Source organism: Coregonus clupeaformis, chromosome 30, assembly GCF_020615455.1.
Source record: "Coregonus clupeaformis isolate EN_2021a chromosome 30, ASM2061545v1, whole genome shotgun sequence".
Taxonomy (NCBI): Eukaryota; Metazoa; Chordata; class Actinopteri; order Salmoniformes; family Salmonidae; genus Coregonus; species Coregonus clupeaformis.
The window spans coordinates 1411442-1434573 of NC_059221.1; the positions used below are offsets into that span (position 1 = coordinate 1411442).

General features: G+C 44.2%; 1 protein-coding gene across 1 annotated transcript in view; it reads left to right on the forward strand.

The window, feature by feature from the left end:
- The window catches only part of LOC121545981 (agrin-like), a 405148-nt gene that overhangs the window by 145412 nt on the left and 236604 nt on the right, over positions 1 to 23132 (forward strand). The gene's annotated exons all lie outside the window — the stretch shown is intronic.

Here is a 23132-nt window from a genome sequence, read left to right on the forward strand (position 1 = left end):
ACCCATATCCATCACTTTGTTCTGCAGAACACGGAAGAGCGTGTCGATTTCATTGAAAAAATTAGCAAAAAGCAAACGCGGTGATGTTCTTTAAATGGGTTGCTAACAGTATTTATTTTTCAGCAAAGGCATTTCATAGTTCCACATAGTTGCCCCTGGGCCTGTTTGATGAGCTGTCACTCTCATCGTTGCCACGAAATGCCAACTCCTGTTTACCTATATAGGTAGCATTAATTAGCTAGGTCTTTCAAAATCTCACGGTTCTCTTTTACCTTTGCATTGTGCATGCTGATGTTCAATCGCCATTGTCAATTCAATGCCGGATCTATCTGTGAATGGCCAAATGTCTTAAGAGCTGTCTGGATTTGGATGTGAGACAGATTTCTCATGCTTGTTGGGTGCTATAGGCAAGTTGTTCAAGTTGCAGCAACTGGCTCTTGTCCACACACTGTCTCTGGTGCAGAACAGCAGGCAGGGCAAGCAGTAGTCGGCTGCTAGCAGCGCAGCCACAGAGCCAGTCTTTCCATCGATACCACTCAGATTGAAATTATCTTTATTTTCTGTCGCTTCCTTTGATTTGGGTCCTTAAACTCAGGTGTTGGTCTTCCGTCCCTTATCACCCCCCGTTTCTCTAGAAAATCAAACTTTTTAAAACAGTTTAATGCAATATGTTAGCCATCCTGATCAGTTTACTTTAGCTACCAGTAAAACAAACGTAACCACCAAAAGGCGGCAGATGACGTGTGTTGTCCATAGGCAGGAGCGAGCTCTGCCTTTTCCTTCTGCTGATCCCGTGACTTTTTTCATGGCAATACGCATGCACATTTATTATTTGAGTGCAATGAAAATGAATGGGACACATGAAAGGCAGCGAGCTCTCCGCCTGCCTTTCGATGTCCGTTAGCTGGCAGTGTAAGGTAGAAACACACATGCACAAGTCATGTCAATGCCTTGCATTGAGTTTGATGGGTGGGAGTAAGGCTGATTTTCCCTGTCCTCCTTGTGCATTTTGTATCAGATCAGATCACTGCAAATTTGGGAAGTACTAGTTCAGAAATCGATTTTATCATGTAGAAAAAACATGAAATGACCAAATTATTATTTATAAAATGTGTATTTATTTATTTTTCATTACTGTTATTTTTTCATTAATTTTCTGCCTACCCTGACCGCACGTCACTGGTCGTGACATGGGGTGTGTGTGTGTGCGTGCGTGAGTGCGCGCAAGACCCCTGCCAGGCCTTTGGATGCCCTCACCTGCCTATGTCCTGCCCGATCTTGTTTGAATAAATCCCTTATGCCCAGACTGACTGTGTGTATTGGTCTCCTTGTCTATACACTCTGCAGCCAGAAGCCAGCCGGTATGTGTGTGTGCATTCTCACACCCACCCATGACCACACGTTCATCTGCCCGTGTGAATACTACTGTGAATCTCTCTCACTTACTTTTCCCCATCTATCTTGTTATTTCTTTCTCACTCATTCTCTCTGTTTGCTTGACAATTGGAGCCTCATTCCAAAGGCCTTTTCTTTCCTCAGGCATGTGACTTAGAAGTACATGTTGGCATGCTGACAGCAGGAATGTCCAACAGAGCTGTTGCCAGAAAATTGAATATTCATTTCTCTACCATAAGCCGCCTCAAACATCGTTTTAGAGAATTTGGCACTACATCCAACCAGCCTCTCAACCGCAGACCATGTATATGGTGTCGTGTGGGCGAGAGGTTTGCTGATGTCAACGTTGTGAACAGAGTGCCCCGTGGTAGCAGTGGGGTTATGGTATGGGCAGGCGTAAGCTACGGACAACGAACACAATTGCATTTTATCTATGGCAATTTGAATGCACAGAGATACTGTGACGAGATTTCACAGCGGTTTATATGGTACAATGATTCTCTACACTATACTTGCTTGTTTTGTCACATAAACTGAAATTAGGCAAACTATTACAATTTTAGCGACCAGGAAATGGCAGAGCAATTTCTGCATGTTGCACCTTTAACTTTAGCTAGCTAACAAGCTTGTGTGTGCAGAGTGGCACCAGAATTAAAAACATGTCTTACCTTTTTGTAGTTAATAAATCCATTGTGAAACATGTTAACTATAGTATCCTTTACTAGCATTGAAAAAGTTAATCCATTCTTCTCTAATTAAAATTCCTAATTTATGAATCATGCTTTTAACGTCAGTAGGCTACGCTTCGGAGGGGCAGGGGCAAGTAGCCTATGCGCACACACACTGGCAAAGATTTTCAGGTGGCAGGCAGACACTGGAATATGTTTCTGAGTGACAGAGTGAGGGCAATGCATCGGTGCTTTGTTAAATTTTTTGTGGGACCAGAAAAAAAGCCAGTTTCTCATGCTTTTAAAACAATGTTACTAACTGGTTCCAATGCTTTTAAAATAATGGTTCTGATACGGAACACTATAGATCACTGTCTTCCCATTTTGATTCTGTTCCTCAAAAAATTATTTTCCGGTTTTCAGTTCTGTTCCCTGAACTGGTTCCAGCCCCTGGGTGTAAGTGTATGTGTATTTCTGCGTGTGACTGTGTCTGTGCGTGCAAGCTGAGAAAGCATATGCTAACACCACCACCAACCCATATGATGAGCATGGAGAGGAAGCAATGGGAGCAGCTTGTGGCTGGCTGTGGTTGAGTTGTGCGTCAGGACGAGTCGGTAGGGCACTCGGATGGACTAATCAGTCCTATCCTGTCACTCTGACTGATGTCAGTCACTCCATTTTGAAGTGGTTCATGATGTCCCTTAATAAGCTGTTATGAACTGTTAAGAGAGAGCTGCATTATAGCAAAGCAGCACTTTTTTTATTTTTTTTGTCATTTAGCAGACACTCTTATCCAGAGCGACTTACAGGAGCAATTAGGGTTAAGTGCCTTGCTCAAGGGCACATCGACATATTTTTCACCTAGTCTGCTCGGGGATTAGAACCAGCGACCTTTCGGTTACTGGCACAACGCTCTTAACCACTAAGCTACCTGCCACCCTTGAAACACACAGCACAAATACAACCCTCTCATAGTCACTGCTCTGCTCTGCCCAGATCCTGAGGCCCATTGTCGTGCTATTCATCTGCCGCGTCACCTCATGTTTCAGCATGATAATGCACGGCCCCATGTCGCAAGGATCTGTACACAATTCCTGGAAGCTGAAAATGTCCCAGTTCTTCCATGGTCACCCATTGAGCATGTGTGGGATGCTCTGGATCGACGTGTACGACGGTGTGTTCCAGTTTCCGCCAATATGCATTGGCATTGCATACTAAGTAGTGTGCTGTGTGCTTGTGTGGAACATCAGTGTCCTCATTGTGACAATTCCATTGGAGTAGCACCTTGCCTAAATTGCAAGGTGCTTTTCAAGACATGTCCACCAGAGGGAGCTGATGCTTTGGCAGTGAAATTGACATTCTCTTCTCCTCTACTCCTCTCTTCTTAGAGAACCTAGTATCGATCTCACCAATCCCTTTAAGGTGTGACCTAGAAAGCCCTAACCAAGACTAAATCCCCACACTTTTCTCCTCTCCTGACCTCCAATTCAAACAGAAATGAGTGAGAATGAAATTTGTGAGACTGAAATAATTGACATTGAAATCAGTGAGACTGAAAAATAACTGATCATATTAAAAACGATTCCAGATCCTGTATTAACTCAATGTTTTATCGTAGTGCTTTGGAAGATAATATTCTCCATTGGTGAGTGGTGAGATGGGAGTTGTGTTGCACAGGGAAGAGCTATTGTTTAACCTAATAGATCAGAGGGGAGCGTATGGGTGTTAGGATATCTGGGTTACGGTATTAAAATCCCTCTTCGCCCCGTTTCACCGATTTTGCATATTCAGGTTTGGGGTGAGGATGGTTGTGCTGGGGGGCTTGCATATAAGGGGGACAGAGAGGGAGGGCTTGCCCTCTCCAGGTGCGTCTGCTAAATAATGTAAATGTAAAATGTAAATGTAGGGGGGGCATGTGGTGTGTGCAGCAGCCCCCCTCTTCTCCCTCCTCCACACCCCAGATTAAGAGGCCACCCCATCCTCGACCCAGAAAATGCCACCCCCCTCCCCTCCACTACCCCCCAACACACACACCAATCCTTAGCCCCATAGCCCTGTGCCCCCCACCCCATCACCCCTTAATTGCACACATCGCCCCCATTTCCTCCCCATGACATCTGCCTGAGTCCCCTGGGAGAATAGTGAGAGGAGTCCATTAGCAGCTCTTGTCAGTGGGATGTGTGTGTGTGTGTGTGGGGAGGGGGACTGAAAGAAGGGTGGGGGGTTGGTAGTACTGTAAGGGGGTTAGCATTAGCTGTTAGCAGTAGCCTGAGCCATTCCAGTATCCCATTAGAAAATGAAGCCAATTTGAAACCCTCTCCCTGTGTAGGCAAGGTCCTCTCAATGATTCACACACCAAAAAATGCCACTGTTTTTGCCTGCTTTTCGGTGTTATGCTAATAGCAATGTAATAACATGAGATATTACGCCGATTTCAAAGTGAAGCACCCACCCCTAGCTACTGGAACAGGCGAAGTGTCAGGTGGACTTACTTTTTAAGAACCACGTTGCATCCCACTCGATCTAGATTTCACGGCACCAATTACCATCTTGACAATGTTGACCCATTTGTGGTTGTGGTGCCGAGTTCTCACTGACGCCCAAGAGCACCACAAGGCTTGTTTGTGACATTGCAGAGGAATAGATATGGAGCATATGGTCTTTATGACGAAAGCTTGAGCATGGACTACTTCAACTCTAATGGAATTACGCCCCATAACTCGGGTGGGAGGAAGCCTCTGGAAAACCATTAGAACACTGAGATCCTAAGGTGAGAAGACTGTTTCGCCTACAACGTGTTCACAATATTCTATTCACATGTTCCATAATGTAATTGACAATTGATTAAAGAGTAAATACACTGGCGGCACTGAGTTTTGTGCAAACACCGAATCTAAACAATTAAACATAGCAGTGGTGTAAAGTACTTAAGTAAAACTACTTTAAAGTACCACTTAAGTCGTTTTTTGGGGTATCTGTACTTTACTATTTAATAGTTGACTACTTTTACTTCACTACATTCCTAAATAAAATTTTCCCTGACACCCAAACCTACTCGTTACATTTTTTATGCTTAGCAGGACAGGAAAATGGTCAAATTCACATACTTGTCAAGAGAACATCCCATGTCATCCCTACTGTTTCTGATCTGCCGGACTCACTAAACACTAAATTGTGTCTGAGTGTTGGAGAGTGCCCCTGGCTATCCGTAAATAAAAAAAATTGTGCCGTCTGGTTGGCTTAATAGAAGGAATTTGAAATGATTTTTACTTTTGATACTTAAGTATATTTGAGCAATTATATTTACTTTTGATACTTAAGTACAGTACCAGTCAAAGGTTTGGACACACCTACTCATTCCAGGGTTTTTCTTTATTGTTACTATTTTCTACATTGTAGAATAATAGTGAAGACATCAAAACTATGAAATAACACATGGAATCATTTAGTAGCCACCCTTTGCCTTGATGACAGCCTTGCACACTCTTGGCATTCTCTCAACCAGCTTCATGAGGTAGTCACCTGGAATGTATTTCAATTAACAGGTGTGCCTTGTTAAAAGTTAATTTGGGGAATTTCTTTCCTTCTTAATCCGTTTGAGCCAATCAGTTGTGTTGCGATTTCGCATTAATGTCTTTGTGAGTAATTTGAAATCTTGAGTTTACATTTTCCAAAAGTGTGTTCCTCCATTATCTCGCAAAATTAAGCGATATTGTAAGGCAAATTGGATAAATTGGTTTGGGGATTTATTTAGCTACGTACCTTACTTATGAGGTAATTGTCCCCCGTGGTAAGCCCATTCCAAAATAGATTATGGTGCTCTAATTATATATTTGCATCCTTGTTAAACCTTGAAACCAAGTGAGCGTTTAAAAAATAAGTAAAAAATCCCCCCTTTCCACGTCGTATTCATTCTAATCTTTTTCCTTAATGGCAGTAAATGTAACAAGGCAACATTGTTATCGGGCTCTTTCAATTACTATGTATACTCTAGGCTAAACGATTGTGTACTCAAAGCAAAAAAAATTCTCACTCGCTTTCTGTTGGAATATTAAAGAGACCATATTAAAGTGACATTATTATGACTTGCTGGTCATGTAGACGTTCGGGGAAAAAGAGGAGCGAAGAAAATAGAGAAGGATGGAAAGAAATCCATTAAGGGCCTATGGTGTTTGGATGGAGGGAGGCGGGTGGGTGAGGGAGAGTGAGAAGGATGGAGGGATATAAGGGGGCGTGGGGATGGGGCGTCTTGTCACATGCCTGTTTAATTGGCGTGCCGAGAGGTCAGTTTTTAAATGAGAGGGGAGTGGAAGTGTGTGTGTGTGTGTGTGTGTGTGGTTTGTGCGCATATTTGTGAGCGCACGTATGTGTGTGTGTATTTGTTTGAGTAGGGGGTTTCACCAAGCCAAGCTTCGGTGTCTCTCTTGAGGACCCCAGAGCATCAGCTCATCAGCATAAAGCATTAAACATTTAGACTGACCTACAAAACACTGCAGCCCCTCACTCATCACTACAGCTCTCTGCCTGCAAGCCTGCCTTGCTTGAGGTGTTACCCCCCTTTTCATATCCACCATCCACCCCAACACCCCCGCCTCTTTGCAATTATCAGCTCCATTTCTCTTGGTTTCTGTGAGATAATGAAGATGGAACGAGCCAATGTCGGGGGAGGGAGGGGGGTGTCATTCGCTACAATAGACAACATAATGCAATTTGGACATGTGACAAACCTTATGCTTGATGTTTTTATGGTGCACTTTAGCCACCTTGAATCCAACAATGAATCAATTCAAGCTCTTTGTTACCTTTTCTGTGGCAATTCTACTTGTTCAATACTGATACTCACACATCATAGTCATTGGCTTAACATTACTAGGTTATGGCTTTCAAGTTGTTGATTTGTCAATGAATAATTGAACAATGATAAACCCATGCAAGTTTAGTTTTTATTTAGGGAGTGTTGTCGATGGGGAAATGTCTACTGCTTTTAAAATACTTTATTTGTAAAATGTTCATAACAGAATTTGCATTAGCATTACGATACTGCTTATATTGTCTGACGCAAATGTCCTTTGTTAGCCAATGAACAGCTAGCTGAGTGTGTGGCAAGGCGTTGTTGTGTCAATAGAGAGGGAGAGAGGGGGGGGGGATGGATGCAGTTTTTTCTGTCTTTGTCCATCATTCTGCCTGAATGTGTGACGGACAGGGTGATGGAAATTGATTTCCGAGTGAATTATTCGGGGGCCCTCAGCCTCTGAGAGACAATAACCTTTTACCAAAGTGCCACGGTCTCCTCTCTCTCCTAGGAAGACATCTTCATTTGTTCATTTCAATATGCCGGCCCCATTCTCGGGCCTCTTCCCGCTCCACTGTCGGCAGAGCGGACCAGCTGTACCTGTCTATTATAATCTAACCGTCTGATCGATTGAATGGAGAATGATGCGTTGAGAGAAAAGGGGAGGGGGACATAGAGCTATAATGAATAGAGTGAAGGGATTTCTTTTTTAAAGATGTACCTGTCTATTTAAATATATTTCTCTGACCGATAGAACAGAGAATGATAAGTTAGGGGGGAAAGGTAGAACTACAATGACTAGAGTGAGGTGATAGGCGGCAGGTATCTTAGAGGTTAAGAGCGTTGTGCCAGTAACCGAAAGGTCGCTGGTTCTAATCCCCGAGCCGACTAGGTGAAAAATCTGTAGATTTTTATTTTTTATTTTTTTTTATTATAAAAAAATATTGCAACCAATAGAATATTATATATTAAATTGGGGATACAACCATCACAGCTCTGCAGATTTTGCTGCGAAGAGACCGAATCATTAGGTCACTTGATTTGGTACTGCTCATATGTAGCTTGTTTTTGGTCGCAGGTTCAGGAATTGCTTGGAGCTAACTCTGCAAATAGCACTCGATCACTCATAGTCGATCGATCAATAATATAATACTCTTAGCAAAGGTGTTTTGTTTTTAATTTACAATCTGTAGAGACTATGAGAATAGAAAGGTTCAGAACTTTTGTGAAACATCATAGCACACTGGAAAAATATATGGCAGCTAGAAATCAGAACTGGATGGTCTTCAGCGATAGATGGGAGGGGCTGAGGGTAGCTGAAGGCTGGGACTAAAAACAAAGAAAATATAACTAATGTAAAATATACTGTCTGTGAAATGTATGTAGTATGTATAAGCTGGAAGTGGAAGCGTAAGTATTGGTGTCCCTTAGTTTACTCTAATATGGACAGGGGTGGTAGGTAATATAATAAAGGAAATTATATTTCAAAAATATTGGAAATGATGCAGACAATTACATTAATAGAAGCCACAATCTATCGGCAATATTAAAGCTGATTTCTCCTCCTCCAAACACGGCGAGTTGAGTTGATGCCAAAGAGCTCGATTTTGGTATCATCTGACCACAACACTTTCACCCAGTTCTCCTCTGAATCATTCAGATGTTCATTGGCAAACCTTCAGACGGGCCTGTATATGTGCTTTCTTGAGCAGGGGGACCTTGCGGGCGCTGCAGGATTTCAGTCCTTCACGGCGTAGTGTGTTACCAATTGTTTTCTTGGTGACTATGGTCCCAGCTGCCTTGAGATCATTGACAAGATCCTCCCGTGTAGTTCTGGGCTGATTCCTCACCGTTCTCATGATCATTGCAACTCCACGAGGTGAGATCTTGCATAGAGCCCCAGGCCGAGGGAGATTGACAGTTCTTTTGTGTTTCTTCCATTTGTGAATAATCACACCAACTGTTGTCACCTTCTCACCAAGCTGCTTGGCGATGGTCTTGTAGCCCATTCCAGCCTTGTGTAGGTGTACAATCTTGTCCCTGAAATCCTTGGAGAGCTCTTTGGTCTTGGCCATGGTGGAGAGTTTGGAATCTGATTGATTGATTGCTTCTGTGGACAGGTGTCTTTTATACAGGTAACAAGCTGCGATTAGGAGCACTCCCTTTAAGAGTGTGCTCCTAATCTCAGCTCGTTACCTGTATAAAAGACACCTGGGAGCCAGAAATCTTTGATTGAGAGGGGGTCAAATACTTATTGCCATCATTAAAATGTAAATCAATTTATAACATTTTTGAAATGTGTTTTTCTGGATGTTGTTGTTGTTATTCTGTCTCTCACTGTTCAAATAAACCTACCATTAAAATTATAGACTGATCATGTCTTTGTGGCAAACGTACAAAATCAGCAGGGGATCAAATACTTTTTTCCCTCACTGTAGATTGACTAGAGAGTGAGGCAGGGGATAAGGGGTTTATGTTGTTCTTCTAACATGGAATGGCGCCAAGAGCTAAAAGGATTGAGGTGCAGTTTTATTGACCAAGCTAGGCAGATGGTGGATCGGCCGATGAGTCAACATGTTGACCCAGTGGTTTGTGTATGTACGGGCTGTACAATGACAGACTGACTAAAAGGGAGAATCAAGGTTATGTTTTGTATTGCAAGGCTTTGAATCCTTAATCCTGCAATAAATTGGGATTCTCAAAGTACACTGCCTTCATTGTTGATATGGCACATTGCAGATTGTGGGAGACATTCATAAGTATTCCTAGAAATCAAGATTGAAGCCCTCTACTATGTTTCTCTCCTGCAATTCTGTTATAGTCAATAGAACCCATCATGACCATGGAACACGTGCTGACGATACAAATGCCTAGTCCCAGTGTCCTATAATAAGCGAAATAATTAACACAATAGCAGTGTCGTGTAATAAGCAAAATAGTTAGCCTAACAGCAGTGTAATGCACTATTAAATCATTAGACTGTGCTTCTTGGCTCTAACATTGCTAGCCTGGGTCACCTTTAAGAGCCAGTGAGAGCACAACTAGCTGCCAGCCTTGGTCCAGATGGGTCCAGGAGCAGAAGGTCCTGGATCATGTCCAGGGTGTAGCAGGAGGCCCTCTCCTCGGCATTGAGAGCCCCCTCTGGCCCAATCTCAGGAGCTAGCCCTGCCTGTCTGTCTGCCTGCTAGAGCGACGGAGCGATGGGGAGTTGATATGAACTCCCAGGCCTGCCAGCACTACACACACATGCACAAGATCATGCACACACACACACACACACACACACACCAAAAGGACAGACTCACAGGCTCATGCATGCACACACAAGAACATGTGCATGCACACACTCAACGAATACACAGCTGGGGCTGATCGGTTACATTGCTCAATTTCTCTCTTTCACTCTCTCTCTCTCTCTCTAGTTCTCAAATTTTTCTCATTCTTTCTGGCTGGCTGTGGTACCACTCACACCAGTGCATTATTCACTCACTCTATCTCTTCTCACCCCCTCCGCTCTGAGTCCTTTGCTTGGCTTTCCTCAGCTTCACACTGCCTTCCCAGCTCCCTTGTGTTTTCTCCTTTTGCTGTTTCCTTCTCATTCTCCTCTCTGTTTACCTTTTCATCTTAGTCCCTTTCTCTCTGTCCTCTTCCTCCCTCCATCACCACCTCTCCTCTCACTGCTCTCTGACAGAGGCTGCTAATGACCACACCAGTGCCACACACACACGGAAAATTGCCTTTCTTTCCCACCACACTCTTTCTCTCCCTTGCTCCCTATATCGACTGCTCTGCTCTTTGCCTCCTCCATCTCTCTCTCTCTCTCTCTCTCTCTCTCTCTCTCTCTCTCTCTCTCTCGTCTCTGGCTCCCCTTTTCCCATGAGATCTGATTGCCTGCAGTCGGTTTGTGTGTGTCTCTGTGAACATGTGTGTGCTTGAGCTTTTGTGTCTGTGTGTGTGTATATACGTGCTCCAACCCCCCCTCCCTTTCTCTCTGATTTAAAATAGAGAGCATTACTCAAGAGACCAGGCCCATGGGAGCAGGGAACTGTAAGCCACAGGTCTACGACCCCCACCACCATCCACCAGGACCCCGCCCCACCCCCCAACGCCCCAGGTTGGCCACCACTGCTGGGGTGTAAAAACAGCAGTAGGTCTCCTAGCCGAGCTACCTCAGCCAGCTCATTCATCACACATTAGTGAGCCCTGATGAACCTATTCCCTTCAACTGGGTCTATTTTTACCACCAGTCACACCACTTGAAGGAGGGTGCCCCAGATCCTCAATCACCCACTACATCACACACATCCAGACCTGCATTTTCCAGTGTACGTGCCTCAGTCTGACACCATGAACGGTATTGAACAAGTAATGACGAACCCTTTTATCAAATCAAATCAAATAGTCTGGGTAGCCATGATTAGTCTGGGTAGCCATGATTATGGCTTGGGGGTAGAAGCTGTTAAGAAGCCTTTTGGACCTAGACTTGGCACTCCGGTACCGCTTGCCGTGCGGTAGCAGAGAGAACACTCTATGACTAGGGTGGCTGGAGTCTTTGACCATTTTTAAGGCCTTCCTCTGACACCGCCTGGTATAGAGGTCCTGGATGGCAGGATGCTTGGCCCCAGTGATGTACTGGGCCGTACACACTACCCTCTGTAGTGCCTTGCGGTCGGAGGCCGAGCAGTTGCCATACCAGGCGGTGATGCAACCAGTCAGGATGCTATCGATGGTGCAGCTGTATAACTTTTTGAGGATCTGAGGACCCATGCCAAATCTTTTCAGTCTCCTGAGGGGGAATAGGCTTTGTCATGCCCTCTTCACGACTGTCTTGATGTGTTTGAACCATGATAGTTTGTTGGTGATGTGGACACCATGGAACTTGAAGCTCTCAACCTGTTCCACTACAGCCCTGTAGATGAGAATGGGGGCGTGCTCAGTCCTCTTTTCTTTTTTTTTTTCCCTGTAGTCCACAATCATCTCCTTTGTCTTGATCACGTTGAGGGAGAGGTTGTTATCCTGGCACCACATGGCCAGGTCTCTGACCTCCTCCCTATAGGCTGTCTCATCATTGTCGGTGATCAGCCCTACCACTGTTGAGTCGTCGGCAAACTTAATGATGGTGTTGGAGTCGTACCTGGCCATGCAGTCATGGGTGAACAGGGAGTACATGAGGGGACTGAGCACGCACCCATGAAGGGCCCCCGTGTTGAGGATCAGCGTGACAGATGTGTTGTTACCTACCCTTACCACCTGGGGGGCGGCCCGTCAGGAAGTACAGGATCCAGTTGCAGAGGGAGTTGTTTAGTCCCGGGGTCCTTAGATTAGTGATGAGCTTTGAGGGCAATATGGTGTTGAACGCTGAGCTGTAGTCAATGAATAGCATTCTCACGTAGGTGTTCCTCTTATCCAGGTGGGAAAGGGCAGTGTGGAGTGTAATTGCATCATCTATGGATCTGTTGGGGCGGTATGCAAATTGGAGTGGGTGTAGGGTTTCTGGGATAATGGTGTTGATGTGAGCCATGACCAGCCTTTCAAAGCACTTCATGGCTACCGATGTGAGTGCTACGGGTCAGTAGTCATTTAAGAAGGTTACCTTAGTGTTCTTGGCACAGGGACTATGGTGGTCTGCTTGAAACATGTTGGTATTACAGACTCAGACAGGGACATGTTGAAAATGTCAGTGAAGACACTTGCCAGTTGGTCAGTGCATGCTCAGAGTACACGTCCTGGTAATCTGTCTCGCCCTGCGGCCTTGTGAATGTTGACCTGCTTAAGTCTTACTCACATCGGCTACGGAGAGCGTGTTCACATAGTCATTCGGAACAGCTGATGCTCTCATGCATGCTTCAGTGTTGCTTGCCTCGAAGCGAGCATAGAAGTGATTTAGCTCGTCTGGTAGGCTCGTGTCACTGGGCAGCTCGCGGCTGTGCTTCCCTTTTTAGTCTGTAATAGTTTGCAAGCCCTGCCACATCCAAAGAGTGTCAGAGCCGGTGTAGTATGATTCAATCTTAGTCCTGTATTGACTCTTTGCCTGTTTGATGGTTCGTCGGAGGGCATAGCGGGATTTCTTATGAGCGCCCGGGTTAGAGTTCCGCTCCTTGAAAGCGGCAGCTCTGCCCTTTAGCTCAGTGTGGATGTTGCCTGTAATCCATGGCTTCTGGTTGGGGTATGTATGTACTGTCACTGTGGGGATGACGTCATCGATGCACTTATTGATGAAGCCAGTGACTAATGTGGTGTACTCCTCAATGCCATCGGAAGAATCCCGGAACATATTCCAGTCTGTGCTAGCAAAACAGTCCTGTAGCTTGGCATCTGCGTCATCTGACCACTTCCTTATTAACTGAGTCACTGGAGCTTCCTGCTTTAGTTTTTGCTTATAAGCAGGAATCAGGAGGATAGAGTTATGGTCTGATTTGCCAAATGGAGGGCAAGGGAGAGCTTTGTATGCGTCTCTGTGTGTGGAGTAAAGGTGGTCTAGGGTTTATTTTCCTCTGGTTTCACATTTAACATGCTGGTAGAGATTAGGTAGAACAGATTTAAGTTTCTCTGCATTAAAGTCCCTGGCCACTAGGAGCGCTGCCTCTGGATGAGCGTTTTCCTGTTTGCTTATGGCCTTATACAGCTCATTGAGTGCAATCTTAGTGCCATCATCGGTTTGTGGTGGTAAATAGACAGCTACGAAAAATATAGATGAAAATTATCTTGGTAAATAGTGTGGTCTACAGCTTATCATGAGATACTCTACCTCAGGCGAGCAAAACCTTGAGACTTCCTTAGTATTAGGTTTTATGCACCAGCTGTTGTTTACAAATATACACAGACCGCCACCCCTTGTCTTACCGGAGTCAGCCGTTCTATCCTGCCGATGTAGCGTATATCCCGCCAGCTGTATGTTATCCATGTCGTCGTTCAGCCACGACTCGGTGAAACATAAGATATTACAGTTTTTTATGTCCCGTTGGTAGGATAACCTTGATCTTAGGTCGTCCATTTTGTTTTCAAATGATTGTACGTTGGCTAATAGGATTGATGGAAGAGGCAGTTTACTTGCTCGCCGTCAGATCCTTACAAGGCACCCCGACCTACGTCCATGATATCTCCGTCTCTTTCTTATGCGAATGACGGGGATTTATAGCCTTGTCGGGTGTCTGTAGAATATCTTTCGCGTCCGACTCGTTGAATAATTTGTTTTGTCCAATATGAGGTGAGTGATCACTGTCCTGATATCCAGAAGCTCGTTTTGGTCATAAGAGATGGTGGCAGAAACATTACGTACAGAATAAATTACAAATAACGCGAAAAAACACACATAATAGCACCATTGGTTAGATGGCCGTAAAATGGCAGCGATCTCCTCCTGCGCCATCTTAAGGGTTCCAAGGTGGTCACATGAGTGAGCTTTGACACTGAAGTGAGCTGAGGGGCTATGGAGCTCATTTGTTGCCTTTGAGAGGCCAGTCACAAGGTTGGAGAGTGGTGGAGAGGGGAGATTGCTGGGGTCATATGCCAAAATCTGGATTTGATTGTCACCAGTGGGATTTCTATGTGAAACTGGAGAGGAGGAATGGGAGAAGAAAGGTGGAGGGAGGGAAGGAAGAGAAGCAAAGTAGGCTTTTGAAAAATGAGATTTCTCTACTTTGGATGCATAAGGCATCATCCACTGCCTCTGTGCTACGCCGGTGTTCAAATTGCTGCTAAGTTATCATGCAGGAAATGTAGTGCACGAGAGAAGAAATGAAAGAGAAGAGGTAAAGTCGACAGAATGCAAATGCCCGCAGGTGTTAGGATAGAGGGAGATGAATAACAGAGAAGAGGTGGCGGATGAGCTGTTTTTCTTCGTGTTGCTCGTAGAAATATGGTGACACTGACCCAAATTATCAAAAGCACTGTGCAATTGTGGGCCATGCCAAGCGGCCTCCTTTGCATTGGCTATAAATTAAAACTCACAAATTACCATATTTCTCGCCACGCCACCGTTTCTGCATACTGTGTGTTACCGTAGCAACAGTGCAATAATTCAAACTGCTGCCACCTCGGATAGGGGCACGTGAATTTAGTATGAGGTAGAGAGGCCTGTAGGTTCTATCTGCTCTAGTTCTACGATTAGACAAGGGTATGAGGGAGACTACCATAGTAAAGTAGTTGGACTAGTAGCATCAAATCTGTTTGATATGTAGACTGTGTGTCGTGTGTGTGTGTGCATGCATGGTGACAGGTGGTGTGTGACTTCTGGTGTGTTGTGATTTTGTAGGTGAGTGTGATACATGTGCCTGACTGAATGTGCAGTGGCTCTACTCTTTGCACACCATCGATGCTGGCCTCCGTTTCAGCCTTTACCCGCTTCCCTAGCAAACCACTGGGCCCATGTTGGCTTGTGTCACTTCTCTGGGCTGCCAGGTAGGATGTGGAATTTGCCTCATGGCTACGACTGTCCCCATTCCCCACTTCAAGTCATCCGTCTGTTTTAACCCCAGGCTTAAATATCCACTCCAGCCTGCCACTGCCGCTCGCGCTGCAGGCCTCTGTCTAACTACTCAACTGCCTCTGCCATCGTTGTCATGGTTTTGGTCGTCGTTGATGTTCCTCATCATTTGCCTAGTTTATCTGTTTTTATGATTTTTTATAATGGATGATCTCGCTAGCCGTCGCCATGCCAAGCTCACTGTCGTGTGTTAGCGTTTGTTTTCTTCTTCTCTCCCTCTAGAAGACAGACGAGTGAACAGCGGCACGAAAGCGCGACGTCTCCTTCTTTCCGTTGATTGAGTCACGGCTGTCGTGACGTGGGTGATGAAGACGGAGAGTGAGTTGTGGGGAAGATAATGTAATGACGTACAGTACTTCTTCCTCTCCCACCTCTCTCTACCCCCTACATCTCCCTCCACATGCGGTATAGGTCTTGGCTAACACCCAGGGGGAATTGTCAACAATCTGAAAGTGCCTACATGGAGTGCCGAAGTCCATACACAGATTGTTTTTGTTACGTCTCGTCTTTTTCGCATTGATGCAGTTCAGTGATGAAGCCTGGAATTGCTGTTTACAGAAAAAAACCTCTGCAACTTGAATGTTGTACACATCCTACAGGGAATTCTGGCAATGTTTGAGATTTATCATTTGCTGGTGACTGGAAGGCAAGCAGGAGCTATAGCTTCTATACCACAGTATAACTGGCCAGGTTGTCAGGTATGAACCAGACCTGGGTTCAAATACATGGGTATTTGAGTATTTGGTATTCAAAATACTTTTTCTGTGTATTTGAGTATTTTCAAATACACAACCCAAAACAAGTACTTTTATTTGAGTATTTGAATGGTAAAAACAAAACAACAGGATATTCCAATACTTATTTCAAATACTATTTTCAAATACCTGGGATAAATGCATGGAAGTGTATTTGAGTCAATGTATTTGAATATTTCAAAAACACTATTTTTCCAAATACATGAAAATATTCAACTACTTATCTTTTGAAATAAAATGTATCCGAATGCTTACTTTGAATGTATGTGAAAATAATTGCGATGCAGTGCCTTCAGAAAGTATTCACACCCCTTAACTTTTTCTACATTTTGTTGTTACAGCCTGAATTTTAAATTGGTTAAATTGAGTTTTTGTGTCACTGATCTACACACAATACCCCATAATGTCAAAGTGGAATTTTGTTTGTAGAACATTTTTGAAAATTAATACAAAAGGAAAAGCTTAAATGTCTTGAGTCAATAAGTATGCAACCCCTTTGCTATGGCAAGCCTAAATAAGAACAGGATTAAAAATGTGCTTGACAAATCACATAAGCTGCATGGACTCATTCTGTGTTGAATAATAGTGGTTAACATGATTTTTGTATGACTACCCCATCTCTGTACCCCACACATCTGTAAGGTCCCTCAATCGAGTAGTGAATTTCATGCACAGATTCAACCACAAAGACCAGGGAGGTTTTTCAATGCCTTGCAAGGAATGGCACCGATTGGTAGATGTGTGTAAAAAATAAAAAAGCAGATGCTGGATATCCCTTTGAGCATGGTCAAGTTATTAATTAGGCTTAAGTAGAGTTCAATCTTTGTCACGCCCTGACTTATGGGACTCTGTATGTTGAGTCAGGGTGTGGTGTTCTATGTTTCAGTCTAGATGTTGTATTGCTATGTTTGGCCGGGTGTGATTCCCAATCAGAGACAGCTGTCGCTCGTTGTCTCTGATTGGGGATCATACTTAGGCAGCCTATTGGCACTCGTTAGTTGTGGGATTTGTTCCGTGTATAGGTTTGTTGTGTGTTCAGCCTTAGGACTTCACGTTTCGTTTGTTTATTGTTTTGTCGTGTGTTTATTCGGTGTAAATAAACATGTACGCATTTCACGCTGCGCCTTGGTCTGACCCGTCCTTCAACGAATGTGACATTCTTGGTTTCATCAGACCAGAGAATCTTGTTTCTCATGGTCTGAGAGTCCTTTAGGTGCCTTTTGGCAAACTCCAAGCGGGCTGTCAAATCAAATCATGTGCCTTTTACCTTTTACTGAGGAGTGGCTTCCGTCTGGCCACTCTACCATAAAGGCCTGATTGGTGGTAAAGGCCTGATTGGTGGAGTGCTGCAGATATGGTTGTCCTTCTGGAACGTTCTCCCATCTCCACAGAGGAACTCTAGAGCTCTGTCAGCGTGACCATCGGGTTCTTGGTCACCTCCCTGACCAAGGCTCTTCTCCCCCGATTGCTCAGTTTGGCCGGGCGGCCAGCTCTAGGAAGAGTCTTGGTGGTTGCAAACTTCTTCCATGTAAGAATGATGGAAGCCACTGTGTTCTTGGCGACTTTCAATGTTGCAGAAATTTTTTGGTACCCTTCCCCATATCTTTGCCTTGACACAATCCTGTCTCGGAGCTCTACGGACAATTGCTTCGACCTCATGGCTTGGTTTTTGCTCTGACATGCATTGTCAACTGTGGGACCTTATATAGACAGGTGTGTGCCGTTTCAAATCATGTCCAATCAATTGAATTGACCATAGGTGGACTCCAATTAAGTTGTAGAAACATCTCAAGGATGATCAATGGAAACAGGATGCACCTGAGCTCAATTTTGAGTCTCATAGCAAAGGGTCTGAATACTTATGTAAATAATTTTCTACAAATCTTTTTTCGCTTCGTCATTATGTGGTGTTGTGTGTAGATTGATGAGGATTTTTATTTTTATTTAATACATTTTAGAATAAGGTTGTAACGTAACAAAATATGGAACAAAGGAAGGGGTCTGAATACTTTCCGAATGCACTGTATATAGAGAATTGAGGTAAAGTACGTTTTTTTATGTACCTACAAAACATCTAAAACATTCACGATTATTTATGTCAAGCTACTGTAGTCAGCTCTTTTCGTTTTGTTTTGGTGACTGGCTCCTGTATGGTATGATAAATAGATTCTGCCAAATTTTTATTTAGTTTCTGAGTGCACTCACAGAAATCAATTTCTCATGCTTTGGCCTTTAGGTTCCTCCTGTGTGTGTGTGTGTGGAGGGATAGGATGTTTGCTTTGGAGATAGGATGTTCACAATCTTACCAGCAACCCTCTGACTTTTCAACCGACGCAATTCCTCGTCCCTTTGCAGTTCACAACCTTCAAACCCTGACCCCTTGGTATACCCCCTTTGATCCATTCCATAGTAGGCTACTCTGACCTCAGGTCATTGTCAGGGGAAAAAGCTTTCAGGTGAACTACTGTGGCCATTCAGCATTTCACACTGTCCATTACCATGACGCAACACCTGCAGTAACTACTCACCTATGTGCAGCTGATGACTTGAACAACATGTACTTCACATCAGTATGCATAGACCAAGGGTGCAAAGCTCCTGCTAGTTTTCGTTTGCCTTTTAGCTGGGAAACCAGGTACATGCAGTCACCAGCCAATCAGTGGCAATCATTGATCAAGGAACAAGGGGACTAACAATAGCTAGACGGACTAGGGAACTGGAGGAGCCTGAATTGTGCAGTGCACCCCTGGCGTAGACTGTGTAACTTGGCCCTAATGTTTCCTGGTTGTCAGATCGCTGCCTGGGCCAGAGACTGACACCTGAATCAATCCCCAGCTCCATCACTGTATCTCCACATTGTCAGGGCTGTCAGAGCCAACAACAAACTTCTCTCTCCGTGGATCACTGACACCGTCTGTACCCTGACACACAGCACCCCATCCTTCAGTGCCACACTTACATTCACGCTCCACATGCCCACCACATGGAAAAGCACGAGTCTCCAACTAGCTCGGCGCTAGCAGCAAAGTTCCCTCAGTTATTTCCTACTTTACCCCCCTCCCTTTTCACTCTGTCTCTCTCTGTGCAAACCCATTGGAATCATTTCTTCAAAGGCCATTAAGAGAAAAGTGCCTGGGATAAAAAATGAATAAACATGGCGAGGCAGCGGAGCAAAGAGGGTATTAAATGCTCAGATCATTATTGTTAGCACTAATGGGGGGGGGGGCTTTGAGAAAGCAGAGGGCTAATGAATGAGTGGCTGCTGCTAGTTAGTTCTTCTCCATTAACGAAGTAGTGGCAGGGATGCCTAGGGGGCCCGACATAGGCCCTGGCTCAGCCTTCAGGATACTGCCACAATGGGAGTGGTGTGGGAGGACCAAGATCAACCCTTAGGTTATGATCATAGGTGCCCAGAAATGCCATCTTGGGGGGGTCTGTTAAGAGAAATGTGGAGATGGATGCTAATGGAAGAGGAGAAGGGGGAGGAGGTGAAGACTGGAGGCCTGTGCTGGTGGTGAGGAGTAGTAACTGAACTAGGATCAGCTACAGACAGCAGAATAACATCCCATAGCAACAATCCAGCCAGCAATACAGATGTACAAATAATGACATAGCAATGAAATGATTCAGGATTGCCTTATTTGAGCATTTAGAACCAGGGGCAGCTGTAGACAGCTGCTAAATTAGTCAAGAATGGCTATTAAACAGCAGCAGAGCTTGAACCGGAACAGCTCCAGTTTCTTCTGCAACAAGGGTGGGCTAAGATCAGCCTTGGGCATCACCGTCACGCTCATTGATTGCAACTGGAGGGATGAAAACGTCACTCACTGTCCTGTGTGTGTGTGTGTGTGTGTGTGTGTGTTAAGGTGTGAGTCATGGTGTAAAGGAGAGACCACCCTGCTTTGGAACATTGGTACATCCCCGTTCCCACTTCGATCACACTTCAGATCACTAGCCCAGAGCACAGCAACACGATCCTCTCTTTACACCCAATCGGTCTGTTCTGCTCTCTCTTTCTCTGCGACTCCTAAACCCAATGAAGGATAATGATGTTAGCCATGCACAGCTACAAGGGCGTCTCTCTGGATTCACAAGGCAATTTGACTACCTCAATTTAGCTCATACTGTACATGTCTGATCACTATACTTTCCTCTCCCCTGCCTCCTTTTGGGTTATGGACAAAGCTAATTTCTCATCTTCAATTCATGTCACATCACAGACACTGTGTCTTCGTGTCACAACTGCACACATAAACATTGAACACAAACAACCTTACCCTTTTTACAGTAATCTAAGTTCTTACTCGGGTCGGCGTACAGCCATTTCATATGGCCTTTGATCAATTAGCTCGAGACGTTGATTGTCTGAAAGACCAGGACGTGCGCTCTACTGCACTCACGTACTCCGACCTGAATCCTTTCGTCACCAGTCATCCATGCAAAAGGTGCAACTTGCCCTCCGTGAATACAGAGACATAACACAAGCTGCATGCTACAGTGCCTTCAGAAAGTATTCATACCCCTTGACTTATTCCACATTTTGTTGTTACAGCCTGAATTCAAAATGGATTAAATTGATTTTTTTATTCTTCACCCATCTACTCACAATACCCCATGATGACAAAGTGAAAACATGTTTTTAGAAAAAAAATGTTTTACATAAGTATTCACACCCCTGTGTCAATACATTTTAGAATAATCTTTGGCAGCAATTTACAGCTGTGAGTCTTTCTGGGTAAGTCTCTAAGAGCTTTGCAAACCTGGATTGTGTAAGAAGTTGGTTGTTGATCAATTTAAGTCAAAACTGTAAGTAGGCCACTCAGGAACATTCAATGTCGTCTTGGTAAGCAACCTTGTGTTTTAGGTTATTGTCCTGCTGAAAAGTGAACTTGTCTCCCAGTGTCTGTTGGAAAGCAGACTGAACCAGGTTTTCCTCTAGTATTTTGCCTGTGCTTAGCTCTATTTCGTTTATTTCTATCATAAACTCCCTAGTCCTTGCCGATGACAAGCATACCCATAACATGATGCAGCCACCACCATGCTTGAAAACATGAAGAGTGGTATTCAGTGATGTGTTGCATTTGCCCCAAACATAATGCTTTGTATTCAGCACATAGTTAATTTATTTGCCAATTTCTTTGCAGTTTTACTTTAGTGCCTTATTGCAAACACAAGGCATGTTTTGGAATATTTTTTATCTGTACAGGCTTCCTTTTCACTCTGTCAATTAGGTTAGTATTGTGGAGTAACTACAATGTTGTTGATCCATCCTCAGTTTTCTCCTAACACAGCTATTAAACTCTAACGGTTTTAAAGTCACCATTGGCCTCATGGTGAAATCCCTGAGGGGTTTCCTTCCTCTCTGGCAACTGAGTTAGGAAGGACACCTGTATCTTTGTAGTGACTGGGTGTATTGATACACCATCCGAAGTGTAATTAATAATTTCACCATGCTCAAAGGGATATATTTTGCCATCTGCCAATAGGTACCTTTCTTTGCAAGGCATTGGAAAACCTCCCTGGTCTTTTTGGTTGAATCTGTGCATGAAATTCACTGCACGACTGAGGGACCTTACATATAATTGTATGTTTGGGGTACAGAGATGAGGTAGTCATTAAAACATTTAATTATACTGAGTCCATGCAACTTATTATGTGACTTGTTAAGCACAATTTTACTCCTGAACTTATTTAGGCTTGCCATAACAAAGGGGTTGAATACTTATTGACTCAAGACATTTCAGCTTAGTAAAGGGGTGTGAATACTTTCTGGAGGCACTGTAACTCCTCTTGATTGGCCCATCATCATGTTAAAGATGGGGTCAGTCCAACTCCTTTGGCTCCTTAATGGAAATTGCCATTTCAAAGCACTCTGAGAGCGATGTTAACCTTTCGCGATATCAGCGGCATTAAAAATGGATCAGAGATGAGCTTTGATGTGAACTGAGTAGTCTATTTGGGTCGTGTTGGCTCTACGTTGAGTGACTCAGAAGAGCAACAGCTCAGTGGCGCCCTCTACTGAATGGATTCCGCATGGTTTAGGTACTTTAGATCACTGTAGGAAGATCATGAGATTGTTGCTTTGTGTACCATGTCCTGAGAGAGAGAAAACTAGGTTTATCTTTCCCAGTCCATCACTCAGCCTTGATGTGCAATGGGAGAGGGTTTAAGCAGACCTCTGGCTGAAGTAACCTACCTGTAAAGGTATCATGTTGCTCGTGAGGGCAGAGCTGAGCTGAGCCTTGGGCTGCAGGCTGCAGCTGGTGGTTGAACCCTGCCTGCCCCCTTCAGGCTGACTGAGACCTGGGTGACCCTGTGTTCTCTGAGAGGTTACCTCCAGACTGCAGGACCAGAGCAGATCCCCACCCTGTTTGTGTGTGTGAGTGTATGTCAGAGAGAGACTGAAATAAAGGTGTATTTTGTGTGTGTTTGAGAGAGAAATGTGAAGGGTTAGTGTTTGTAGGTGTGGCACAATGAGATTGTTTGCTCATGCCTTTTCTGTATAAATGCAGCTACTTTATGCATCAGTGTGCGTGTGTCTATGCATGTCTGTGTGTGTGCGCATTCATTCATGGGTACGTATTGTGTGTGTGTGTGTGTGCGCGTTCATGTGTTAGGCATAGAAAGGGTGAAAGAGAGAGAGTGAAAGAACATAAATATTTGATATATACCGCCTTGCATCTGTCTTGCTCGGATGATCACTTGCCATTGTGTTGGTGTAAGTAGATATTGATGTATAGTGGTATTTCAAAACAAGGCGTGACCACCCCACGATCTTAAAAAAGCACATAAAATGACATGCTATGGGTTTAGGTGCAAATTTATTCTCAGATCAGTCGCCAGACCTGTGGAATATTCATTTGTCTGTTATTTGTCACGGGGGAAAGGGGAACAAACATGTGGAATGATGTCATGAAAGTGAGCGAGGCAAACAAAAATCCCCAGTTTGAATATGTTTTTAATTGAATATGGGCTTATTCATGTGAACCGTATAGGGAGGTTGTACCGAGGCACATTGCCAGCAGATTGGAAGTGTG